The sequence below is a fragment of the Panthera onca genome, chromosome B1, assembly GCF_046562875.1.
Source record: "Panthera onca isolate mPanOnc1 chromosome B1, mPanOnc1 haplotype 2, whole genome shotgun sequence".
Taxonomy (NCBI): Eukaryota; Metazoa; Chordata; class Mammalia; order Carnivora; family Felidae; genus Panthera; species Panthera onca.
The window spans coordinates 159,201,680-159,215,323 of NC_138342.1; the positions used below are offsets into that span (position 1 = coordinate 159,201,680).

General features: G+C 35.7%; 1 long non-coding RNA gene across 3 annotated transcripts in view; it reads right to left on the bottom strand.

The window, feature by feature from the left end:
* Window positions 1-13,644, bottom strand: part of LOC132691837 (uncharacterized) — a 168,228-nt gene that overhangs the window by 115,458 nt on the left and 39,126 nt on the right. The gene's annotated exons all lie outside the window — the stretch shown is intronic.

Genomic DNA, 13,644 nt, shown 5'->3' on the forward strand with positions numbered 1-13,644 from the left:
ACAATAGTAAACAAGTCAACTGAGAACTCTGGAAACACAAATAGAGAGGAATGGATTATGCCAGAGTTGGCCATGTGAAGACAGTAGATGCTATAAAACAAATGGGTTTGATCTGGGTCACAAGGACAAGAAGTATGTGTTCATTGGATGAAGTAGGAGAGTCAAGGGACAACATGAGCAATGGCACAAAAATACAAAAGTGCTTGGAACCTTTAGAGAAAGTTAAAGCATGTGGTGCATTTTTGTGTGTGCAGCAGGAAAGTGGGATATCAGGAGATGACTTTACCAGCAATGGTCCTCAACTATGGCTGTGTATTAGAATTCCCACACAACTTTCAAAAAAAAATACTCATATCCAGGCTCCACTTCCAGACCAAATTATACCTGGAAATCTCAGGGTGGTTGCAGCATGGGCATTTTAAGAGTTCTCTCAGTGGTTTTTGTGTACAAGGTTGAATACCAGTGTATTTGGATCATATTTATCTGATCCAAGATCAGATCCTGAATATTTAATGAGTATTTATTTCTGAGCAGGTAGCCTTACTTTAAGACTTACTTTAAGACAGAAAACTTTATCTGATGACTCAAGAATCTAGCTTTTGCCAAAAGCTATTGTAGTTGTTAAAACACTTCCTAATTCTCTGTAGGAAAGTGAACATCAGGGGGCACCTAGGTGGCTTAGTCAGTTAAGCGTCCGCCTCTTGATTTTGGCTCAGGTCATGATCTCACAGTTGGTCGGGCTACTGCAGAGCCTGCTTGGGTTTCTCTCTCTCTCCCCCTCTCTCTGCCCTTCCCCACTCACATGCATTCTCATTCTCAAAATAAGTAAAGGTTTAAAAAAAAATAAGGGAAAAAAATAAAGTGAACGTCAGAATCAGGATAAGAAATTACTTAAAATTTAAACACACACACACTATTTCCCCAAATCTAGCTCCTACTCAAATATCTAATGACAACAGTAATAAAGAAAGCTCAATGTAGACCATTCTCAACTTCCCTGGATTTACCAAGTCTTCATACACAATCCTAATTTAGAAGTTCTCCAGCTTGCTTTAATTTGATCATTTCAATTTTTATTCATTTAAAAAATATTTATTGCATATCAATTTGTGCCAGGCACTGAGGCAAGTTCTGAAGACACAGCTGTGAATAAGCCAACCCATTTCTGCGCTCACAGAGCTCACAGAGGACTTCATTCTTTCAGTTCACTTCAGCACTTAATTTCATCCTCTAATTCTCAAGCAATACAAATAACTCACAAAAATGTGGGATTTGATTAAAATATGTAATTCTTTTACATCCCCCTTCCTATTTCCCCTCTTCCTTTCATCTTCTTGATTAATCTCTTAGAAAATGCCACTGTCACTAGGTGTCTATCCCTGTGCAAAAATCTCCAATAGATCCCCATGGCTTACTGTGGTGAGTTTGTGGTTGTTTTTTAATTTCCTCTTCCATCCCACCCCTTTTTGAGGATTGTTGTTGTGTCAGCTCTTGCTATTGAGATGAGTAGGGCACATTTCCAAGAACTATTAGGATAGATAATAAAATACAGTTTCCTTACACAAACTGCAGCCATGCCTGACCACACAGCCATTCAGCTTTATCAACCCCTGATACAGGAACATTAGTGCACTCAATGTTGTGTACAGAGTTTCTACATCACTGCCTCAAGTCTCTTTCTTCACCCTGCTCTCCCACCTAACAGGTCCCAGTGTTTTTGGCTTCTGCCATTCTCCATCAATTAAATTTTTTTTATTGAAATATTGCTCACATTATTTTCATCTTTATTTACCTCAACTAATCCATAGCTTCTTGAGGAATCAGGTCTGTATTTCATAAAAATGTGTGCATTATTGGTGCACTCAGTCAGTTAAGCATTTGACTCTTGGTTTTGGCTCAGGTCATGATCTTGTGATTTAGGGATTCAAGCCCCACGTTAGACTCTGCACTGGCAGCATAGAGCCTGCTTGGGATTCAATCGCTCTCCCTCTCTCTCTACCCCTCCTGCTGTCTCTCATGCTGTCTCTGTCTCTCTCAAAATAAATAAATAAAACTTAAAAAAAAAATGTTTACATTATTCAGGGCACCTGTAAGTTGTGGGCAGCATAGGATGAATGCAAGAGCTTTGGGTTTGGAATCTAACAGACCTTGAGTCAAATCCGGTTTAGAATCTGACAGATTTACAACTCTATGTCTACTAACTTTCCACTAAGGGAACATACCGCAGTGAAGAAATTCATGAGTTGTTTACCAGTTAGAAAAAGAAATCAAGGGCTTTTAAATGGTAGAAAAAAGGTATTAATAGAGGCTATGCTACTTAATCATTGAAGACTAGCATTATGTTAGAACAGAATGAATCCATGTGTCTGGCTCAATTAGTTGAAATAAGTCCTGTTGTGCATGGGTAAAAACAGTGTCTTCAGTTAGGTCCGATAGGGTCTAGAGTACTAAGATCATTCAGATTTCGTGTCTTCTATTTGCTTCAGCTGTTTAGAGTGATTTATGAAACATGATAGCGAATTTTGATATCTACTAGGAAAGTGCCACTTTAAGTGGAGAAGAAGAAGAAGCCAAGCTTACTGACACCTTGAACTTGGGAATCTAGCCTCCAGAACTGTGAGAAAATAAAGTTTTGTCATTTAAGCCACTCAGTTTGTGGTGGCTTTGTTATGGCGGCCAAACTAATACAGAATTTGGTACTGTGAAGTAGGGTACTGCTGCTGTAACAAGTGGTGGAAGTGGCTTGGAACTGAGTGATTAGGGTAGAGGCTGGAAGGGTTAGAAGAGCACGTTAGAAAAAGCTTAGACTGCCTTGAAAAGGCTGTTGGTAGAAATGTAAACATTAAAGGTACTTCTGGTAAGAAATAAGGAACATCTTACTGGAAACCAGAGGAAAGGTGATCCTTATTACAAAGTGGCAAAGAATTTGGCTTATTTGTGTCTTAATGTTTTGTGGAAAGCACAACTTGTAAGTGATGAATTTGTATATTTAGCTGAGGAGATTTCTAAGCAAAGTGTTGAAGGCATGACCTGGTTTCTCCTTGCGGTTTGTAGTAAGATACAAGAGAAAGGAGATAATTTTTTAAATTTTTTAAATGTTTATTTATTTTTGAGAGAGAGAGTGTGAATGGGGGTCAGGCAGAGAGAGAGGGAGACACAGAATCCAAAGCAGACTCCAGTCTCTGAGCTGTCCACACAGAACTCTACGCAGGGCTTGAACTCACAAATGTGAGATCATGACCTGACCCGAAGTTGGATGCTTAACCAAAGGAGCAACCCTAGAAGATAGATTTAGAGCCTAGAGCCCCTAGAAGATAAATCTCAAAGCTAAAAGGAACCAGAACTTGAGATTTAGAAAATTATCAGCCTAATCATTATGGTTTTAATTTGCATTTCCCTAGTGGACAATGATGTTGAATGTCTTTTCATGTGTTTATTTTTCATCAGTTTATCCTCTTAACTGAAATGAAATGTCTATTCATGTCCTTTGCCATGTTCTAATTGGATTTTGTTTGCTGTTTTCTTGTATTTTTTGTTTTATTGTTGCATTTTAAGAGTTATTATCTTAAATATTTGTTCTTTGTTAGACATATGGCTTACACATATTTTCATCTACTTGAAGGATCTTTCAAGAAGAAAATGAGTTTAATTTTGATGAAGTCCAATTTAATTTCTCCTTTTATGGATCATCGAGTCTATGGATCTTCAAGTCACTTTGTGTCAAGTTTATTTTTTCCTAGCCTTAAATCCTAAAGATTTTTCTCGTATACTTTCTTTTCTGAAAGTTTTATATTTTTCTGTTTTCTTTTTAGTCCATGATCCATTTTGAGTTAATGTTTGCATGAAGTGTCAGACTTTGGTTGAATTTCATTCCTGTGCCTATGGATGTCCACTTACTGCAATATTATTTGTATTAAATGGTTATCTTTTCTCCATTAAATCACCTTTGCCCCTTTGTGAAAAATCAGTTAGTCATATTTGGGGCTATTTCTTGGTTCACTTTGTGTTCTATTGATCCATGTGTTGGTCCCTATGCCAATCACATACTGACTGGATTAGTGTGACTATCTAATAAGTCTTAAAATCAGGTAGACTGAATCCTTTGACTTTACTCTTCATTTGAAAGCTTATTTTAGCTACACTCAAGTTATTTTGCATTTCCATACACAATTTAGAATAGTCTTACCTAAACATACAAAAATTTTTTCTGAGATTTTGGTAATAGTTGTATTAAACCTGCATATCGATTTAAAGAAGCTTGACATCTTTACTATGCTGAGTCTTCCAACACATAACACAGTATGTCTCTTTCTTTATTTAGATATTCTTTAATTTCTTTCATTAGCATTATGTAGTTTTCAGGATACAAGTCTCATACATGGTTTGCTAGAATTATACTAAAGTATTTAGTTGTTTAAGTGACTATAAATGGTATTTCATTTTTAATTCCAGTATCCATGTGTTTGCTACCAGTATATAGAAACACTATTTTTTATGCTTATCTTGTATCCTGCAATCTTCCTCAACTTAACCATGTGTAGATATCTTGTTATCTACACATAAAAGGCAGTTTATTTCTTCCTTTCTAATCTCTTGGTTTTTACTTCCTCTTCTTGCTTTATTATACTGGCTAGGACCTCCAATACCATATTTAATAAGAGTGGATATCCTTGGCTTGTTCCTGATCTTAGGGGGATCCTGTATCCCTGGAATAAATCCCACTTGGTCACAGGTATAATTCCTATTATAAACTGCTGGTATCTATTTGTTAATATTCAGTTAAAGATTTTGCTGTTTGTATTTATGACATATGTCGCTCTGTAGTTTTTATTTTTTTGTACTTGGGATCTGGTTTCTTCTGGTCAGATTAATCCTAGTTTCATAAAATAAAATGAGAAGTGTTTCTTTCTCTTCTATTTTCTGGAAATGGTTCTTTAATAGTTTGCCACAATTCTCCAATGAAACCATCTAGCCTAGAGGATATTTGGGGTGGAAGGGGTTGGGGGATTATTAAATAGTGAATTCAATGTGTTAATAGTTATAGGGCTATTAAAATTATCTGTTTCGTATTTGTAAGTTGTGGTAGTTTATGTTTTCTGAGGAATTAGTCCTTTTCATCTAATTTGTTAAATTCATGCATGTAAAATTATTTCTAATAGTTCTTTATTATCATTTGAATGTCTGCAAGTTCTCTAATGACATCCTGTTTCATTCTTGACATTAGAAATTTGTTTTGCTAGAATTTTGTCACTTTTATGAATATTTTCAAAGAGCCAGTTCTTTGTTTCATTGGTTTTATCTATTGCTCCTCTGTTTCAGTTCCATTTATTTTTGCTCTTATCACTATTATTTCTTTCCTTCTACTTGTTTTGGTTTATTTTGATTTTCATTTTCTAGATTCTTCAAGTGAATGCATAGATTATTGATTTGAGACTTCTCTTCTTTTCTAAAGCATTCATTTAATGCTATCACTCCCCTTCTCTGCACTGCTTTTGCTGTGTCACACATTTTTAATACGCATTTTCATTTTCATGCAGTTCACCATGTTTTGATTAATCTTCAGACTTGTATTCAGCCCATAGATTATTTAGAAGTGTGTTGTTTAGTTTCCAAATGTTTATAGATTTTTCTGTTATCTTTTTGTTATTGATTTCTACTTTAATTCAATTGTTAGAAAACACTCAATCTGAGGGTTTTTTTTCCTTTAACTTTGATGAGGTTGGATTTATGTTCCAAATATGGTTTATTTTCTATGACAGTGGATTACATCCCCTTCATTCATGGTATTGAGTTCTATATGTATGATGATTTTCTGTCTAATTGTTCTATTAATTATTGAGAGAAGGAGGTTGATTTCTTCAAATATATTTGTGGTTTTTATCCATGCTTGAAGTTCTATCAGCTTTTTAAAAATATACCTTATTTTTTAGAGCGGCTTTAGATTCACAGCAAAATTGAGTAAAAGTACAGAGATTTCCCATCTATCCCCTGTACACACAACATGTACAGCTTCCCCCATTAGCAACATTGTCCACCACAGCAGTGCATTTTTTATAGTCAATGAAACTGCATTTTATAGTCAATGATACTGCATTGACATATTATAGCCCAAAGTCCATAGTTTACATATAATTACATATAACATCAAACATTTTTAGTTGTACTTAGAAGAAATAGAGAAAAATATGTCTAATTTATCTTCCCAGAGTGGAAATCCCATGTAATATTTTTAGAACATAAAAATTCATGCAAAAATCCATGGAAACAAAATATAAAAAAAAATTTTAATGTATTTATTTATTTTGAGACAGATTGGGGGAGGTGCAGAAAGAGTGGGAGACAGAGTGAACCTTAAGCAGACTCCTCACTGTCAGTACAGAGCCCCAATGTGGGCTCAAACTCACAAACCGTGAGGGCATGACCTGAGGCAAAATCAAGAGTTGCCACTTAACCAAAGAGTCACCTCAAAACTTATAAATAAAGACAAGACTAGTATTACAGTATTCTTCTTATCTCAGGCTCCAATGTAGCCCCATTACAGCACTGTTATTGATCCTATCTATATTTAAAAACTTAGAATTTACTTTCATATAACAAAGAAAACAACAACCAGTGGCTTAAATCAGAAAAAAATTAACTTCTTTCTTGAATAGAGGAAGTCTTGAATCAGCAGCTCTAGGCTGGAAAAGAGCTACATGGCACTATTAGAAATTTGGACTCCTCCCTGTTTATTACAACATTTTCAGCTTATGGCTCCCTTTTCAAGGTCATCTTGCAGTTATGCATAACTGTGTTGAGGAAGAAGGAGGAAGAAAAGCACAGACAGACAGAAAGGCACAGAATTTTCCTGGTAAAGATTCACCCCTTTGCATTTCTAACTGGCAAAGAATGTTGAGAATATAGTCTTTTATTCTACATTGCAATGTGCTCAGCTAAAAGTCAAGGTTCTCTATCTAATGAAGAAGGCACCAGATGTTAGGGGAAGGATTAGCAATCTCTACCATACATTCAAGATCTTATTAGATCCCAAAGTCTGAAGGAGGCTGACCCAATCCCTATTTATTTCCTGATTCCATAAATATTAGAATAGCAATAATAATAAATAGCAATAATTTTCTTAGGAGGAAAACTGCAAAGTCAAATGCACCAAGTATACGTGCAAAAATTCTACGGTACTTGCATATTGAGAACTGTTGGAAAATACCAGCACTAACCAACAGATCCTTCCTTCCCACCCTCTTCATAAGGCTGACTTGGAAGTTCTCACTTATCATCCTGATCAATATGAATGGGTGATATTTTAGATCTAATTCACTGATACAAAGGGCATAGGCTTTATTTTCCCCCATGTCAGTCCCATCGCTCTGGATATCTAAGAGGGAAGTTCTCAACGGCAGTCAGGATACTATAGTTGATATCAATATATTTGCATTTCCTGAGCTTAAAGTCCCTCAGTTCTCACAGCTGACAGCTGTATAGAGGTGACTATAAAGTTTTCCAGGGAAGTTCATCAGTCCTGGAGCAGCATAGCTATTTGAAGAAGAGCCACATATTGTAAGAATTTTGAACAAGACCAATAGTTTTGTTCTGTTTTGTTTTTTGCGTCACCCAAAACAGTGCAATATCAGTATGGGAGCTCCAAGGGCTGAAAAGCAGCCACATTAAATTGTTAAATGAAAACTCATAAAGCCATAAATGTACAATAGAGGATTTTTTTGTTTCAAAGCCAGAAATAAATAAATAAATAAAACCACATTAAAACTATAAAGCACACATGGAGTAAAACATATCATTTTAGTTTTCCTTACATATATATATGTACACACACACAAATATATATACACATATATATATATATATACACACACACACAAATATACATATATATACATACATATATATACATATATGTGTATAATTTATAGATTTCATGTAACAAAGCTTCACTAAAGATAAATCAGAAAATATTTTAGTATACTTCAATTTGTGAGAGCAAGGGCAGAAAAAAAAAAAAGGAAATAAGAGTGGAAGAGACCCTGTCAATTGGAAAACACTATCCAGCTGTTAGGAATAGCATCCTGGTGTCTCCATAATGTAAGTGCTAAGCATGTGCTACTATCTCTCAGAGAGATGAAGATATTTCCCTGACATTGTACATTTGAAATGTGTGAGAGTGGGGGCTCAAACAGATCTAAACATTCTAACTGCAGAAAAACATGCTGCTGCCCATGTATGAGGACATAGAAGGCATGAAGAGAAGGAAAGCAAAAGCCACAACTTTTGCTGGTCAGTGCTAGAGACCAGCAGACAGTCAGATGTGAGGGCAGCTTAAGGGCCCCAAGTATTCATAAATCACTGATGTCAAGCTCTGCTATCCAGTAAGGATCTCAAACTTTCTTTCACCTCCTATCACTTTTTTTTTTTTTTTGGAAATGTGACATTCCTGTGTACTTACTATTCATAATTCTTCAATTCTGTTCTATGCTTAAGCTGCATTAAATACCCACAGTGGTGAATTAGGAGAAAATTGTCCACAGGATTAAACAAAAATGGCCATATCTATTTAACCTAAAGAGAAAATTAAATGAAGTTAAGGTCTCTTTCCTCTTCAAGGCTGATGCTTTCTCACCCTAATTTATGGGGAAGAAGGAAAAACCCATTCTGCACCCAACTCCACCCATAAAATGACTTACACCATACAGACATTGGAGGGGCCAATAATTGGCCAATTTGCCTTTGGAGAGTTTCCAACTCTCCCTCTCAGACCTGCTCACTTGTATTTACTAAGTGCTCTCAGTGTGTCAGTCACTTGTTCCAGGACACTCCTGAAATGGTATTGCATGCCCCTCCACTCTAATTTTCCCTTTATCTCTGTTTTATAATTCCCAAAATAGTTTTGTAATTCTTTAGCAACTCGTTAGTATTGAATATTCTTATGAGAGATGTCATATTTAACAAGAGAACCTGGGAAAGAAAATCTCTTAATCCAAAGTTAACACCTGCTGGTAAACAAAATATTGTGGAGAAAATAGGTAGACATGTAGGGACTTCCAGCCACTCCCCAGGGACTTCTGCCAAGATGAACCTACTTCCAAGGGCAAAATCAGGAGACACCTCACTATCAACAGCTTGCTGACAGTCCTTACAACTTGAAAGAAACACATGGAACATGGTCATAGTCTTTATTCTGAAGCTCTACTGGATTATCTGGATAATCCAAAGACCAAGGGACTAAAGATGAAAAAGGAGGTAATTTTCCAATGGGAAGAAGTGTCAACAGCTACAATCCTAGCCTCCTGGACTCCAGGAGATCTCTTTTGTGTTCCACATTGCCATTCAAGATGGCATAAGTAGTAAGAGAATTTATGTGGCATATCAGAAGCTTGAAGTAAAGTATAAAATGCAAAGTAAGGGCACCTGGGTGGCTCAGTCGGTTGAGTGTCCAAATGCAGATTTCAGCTCAGGTCATGATATCACAGTTCATGGGTTCGAGCACCTTGTTGGGCTCTGACAGTATAGAGCCTGCTTGGGATTCTCTCTCTCTTCTCTCTCTCTCTCTCTCTCTGCCACTTGCCACCCTTTCTCAAAATACATAAATAAACATTTTTCAAAAATAAATAAATAAACATTTTTCAAAAATAAATAAACTAGTAAAGCAAGTCTAAATTTTTCATGGAACTAGAAAAGACCCTGAATAGCCAAAGTAATATTGAAAAAGAAAAGCAAAGCTGAAGGCATCACAATTCTGGACTTTAAGCTGTAATTAAAAGGCTATAATCATCAAGACAGTATGGTACTGGAGCAAAATCAGACACATAGATCAATGGGACAGAATAGAGAACCCAGAATGGGACCCACAAATGTATGGCCAACTAATCTTCAACAAAGCAGGAGTATCCAATGGAGAAAAGACAATCACTTCAGCAAATGGTACTGGGAAAACTGGACAGTGACATGCTGAAGAATGAAATTGGAACATTTTATTATACCATACACAAAAATAAATTCAAAATGGATGAAATACCTAAATGTGTGACAGGAAACCATTAAAATTCTACAGAAGAAAATAGGTAGCAACCTCTTTGACCTTGGTCAGAGCAACTTCTTACTAGACATGTCTCAGGAGGCAAGAGAAACAAAAACAAAAATGAACAATTGGGACCTTATCAAGATAAATAGTTTCTGCACAGCAAAGGAAAACAATCAACAAAACTAAAAGGCAACAAACAGAATGGAAGAAGATATTTGCAAATGATATATCAGATAAAGGGTTAGTATCCAAAATGTATAAAGAACTTATCAAACTCAACACCCAAAAAACAAATAATCCAGTGAAGAAATGGGCAAAAGACATGAATAGACACTTTTCCAAAGAAGACATCCAGATGACCAACAGACACATGAAAAAATGCTCAACATCACTCATCATCAGGAAAAAGCAAATAAAATCCACAATGAGATACCACCTCACTTGTAAGAATGGCTAAAATTAATTCAGGAAACAATAGATGCTGGCAAGGATGTGGAGAAAGGGGAACACTTTTGCACTGTTGGTGGGAACACAAACTGGTGCAGCCACTCTGGAAAACAGTATGGAGGTTCCTCAAAAAGTTAAAAATAGAAGTACTCTATGAGCCAGCAATTGCACTACTAGGTATTTATCCAAAGGATACAAAAATGCTAATTTTAAGGGACACATGCACCCCAGTGTTTATAGCAGCACTATCAACAATAGCAAAGTATGGAAAGAGCCCAAATGTCTGTCGACTGATGAATGGATTAAGATGTGATATATGTAAACAACAGAATACTACTTGGTGCTCAAAAAGAATGCAATGTTACCATTTGCAACAACGTGGATGGAGGTGGAGTGTATTATGCTAAGCAAAATAAGTCAGTCAGAGAAAGACAAATATGATTTCACTTATAGGTGGAATTTAAGAAACACAGCAGATGAACAGCAGGGAAGGGAAGGAAAAATGAGATAAAACAGAGGGAGACAAACCATAAGAGACTCTTAAATACAAAGAACAACCGGAGGGTTGCTAGAAGGGAGGTAGGTGGGTGGGCTATATGGGTGATGGGCATTAAGGAGGGCACTAAGTTTTATATGTAAGTGATGAACCACTAGGTTCTACTCCTGAAACTAATACTATGCTGTATGTAAAGTAACTTGAATTTTAAAAAATAAATTTAAAAATAAATAAATAAATAAATAAATAGCAAAGCAATATATTCAGTTACAACACTGTAAGTAATCCAATTGAAGAAACAGTTCTTTCCTTTGTTTGCATTTACTCTCTAAGATGCCATCAGATATCTGTGACATGGTCATAAGATTTGGAACCAAGGAGATTAATTCACTAAAAGGGGGGAAAGGTATTTATCTTCAGAAATGTTAATAAAAATAGGTTGAAATGTTGAGTACCATTCTTTCAAATAAACTAACATTATAAATCTCTTTCAATGTGTCTTATCCTCTTTAAAATAATTCACCGGGAAAGAATGAGATCTCCTCATGCTTTGAATGGGTTTAATTCTCCTCATTTGTCTCCTGACTCTCAGCTGCAAAACAAAAGATATTAAAGACCAAGGTAGGAAGTGACGTTCTTACATAAAATGGTATTTTTGGTTTATTCAAAATGTTGCCCAATCTAGAAGACATCATAATCCCAGAACAGTTGCCAAATTAGGAAACAGTTCTGGGTTGTCCTGTCATTTGATATTTTCTCAACTTCTCTATTTTCCAGCCTTAGAATTCATTTGGGTTTTCATCAAATTTGAAGAATTATCAAGAAGGCAGGATTAAGAAACCTAGTGTAGGTAGATTGTCTGTTCCTCAGAATATGGGCAACCCCTACTAAAAGTTGATTCTCATAACTTTTTGGTGGGGAGGGGGTTGGGGGGAGACCAAATTGAATAATTTCTTTATTAAAAAAAAGTACTCAAGACTTTGAGATTGTACTGTCTCTGGCTGAATTATAAAGGCTTTTATAATGCAATGTCCTTTAATGTTGACAACATTAACAATTATTTTTACATCTTACTTAAATTTCCTGAATTTTTTTCTAACTTTATCAGATATAATTGCATGTAACTTTGTGTAAGCTTGAGGTGTAAAATGTGATTATTTGATACATGTATATATTACTAAATGTTTACCACAATAAGGTTATGTAACACATCCTTCACCTTGCATAATTACCATTTTCTTTTTGTTGTTATGGTGAAAACATTAAAGCTCTACTCTCAGGACAACATTAAAATACAGCACAGGGTTAGCTGCAGTTACCATGATGTACCTTAGATTCTGGGAACTTACTCATCCTATAAGTGAAAGTTCATACCCTTTGACCAACATCTCACCATTTCCTCTGTCCCCAGCCCCTGGCAACCACCATTCTACTATTGGTTTCTATGAGCTCGATATTATTAAATTCCACACATGAGATTATACAGCTGATATTAAGAGTTAGGAACCCCCATGCATAGCCAAAACAAACTCTTAGCTAAAAATACATATATTTGCACAGAAAAAGAGAATATTTACTAAAAGATATTCATTCGTCACTTAAAGTTTAAAGCATTAAATATAAAAAAAACTAAAATTCATGTTCCCTAAAATATGAAATAGATTTTAAAAAGCCAAAAATCCTACTGTATTGAATCATATAAGTCAGTGGAATAATCCAAAAGCAATTACTTTCTCAAATTAGAAACACTACTTTAGCAACATGGCCTCTGATTCAATATTTGGTGGGGATTCATGCCTATATGCATGAGTGCTGCTGAGCCAGTATGATCCAAGCACTTTAAAAACCTCTTATATTTTCAGATGTAGGCTGGCTGTGTGGACTCAAGTAGGAGCCATGAGAATTGCTCTGACAATTAGAAGTAGAAGAACAGAGAAAGTTTGATAAACTAAAGCGCAGAAAATTTTTATGATTCAAAATGATGACATATTTTAAGGTAGAAATCAATCATGTAGATTTCATTTCTAGATTTCTAAGAATAGATGCAGAAGAGGATGCCAGGTGTGGATGGAGGCCCCCTTCTTTCCACGGATTACCAAGCAAAGCAGCTTATTGAAAAGCAGCGGCCAACACAGAGACAGAGAAGAATAGTGTCCTATGGTTCACAAATATGTGTTCAGCAATAGGCACTCTAAGCTAACAAAAAAATGGCTGAAGATTTCTGGAGAAATCTCAGAATACTTCATGGCAAAACTAAGTCTGTGAAGGTTAATAAGAGATGTCACAAAAGAATCAAAAGCGAAGAATCTAGAATTCTGAAAATGCATCAACAGCCAAAGTCACTAAGATGTTATTGACTTCAGTGACTGAAAGGGAATTGACATTTGGGGAGCATCTCTGATGCAAGACAAGATACAAGATGCTTTAAACATTGTTTCTTTTAATTTTAATGGCCCTGTGAAGTAGGTATTATTAACCTTCGAGGCCACAAAGTTTATTAATAAGTTATAAAGTCAGGATTCAAATCCAAGCCAGTGAGATTCCAAATCCTAAGCATTCTCACTGCATTGCTCTACTTATGTGGAAAAAGCAGCACGCACTTGAAAGCTGGTAAAATTAAGTTAGGTAAATTACAGATGCATCCATGCTTTCATACATAATCCTGCTCATA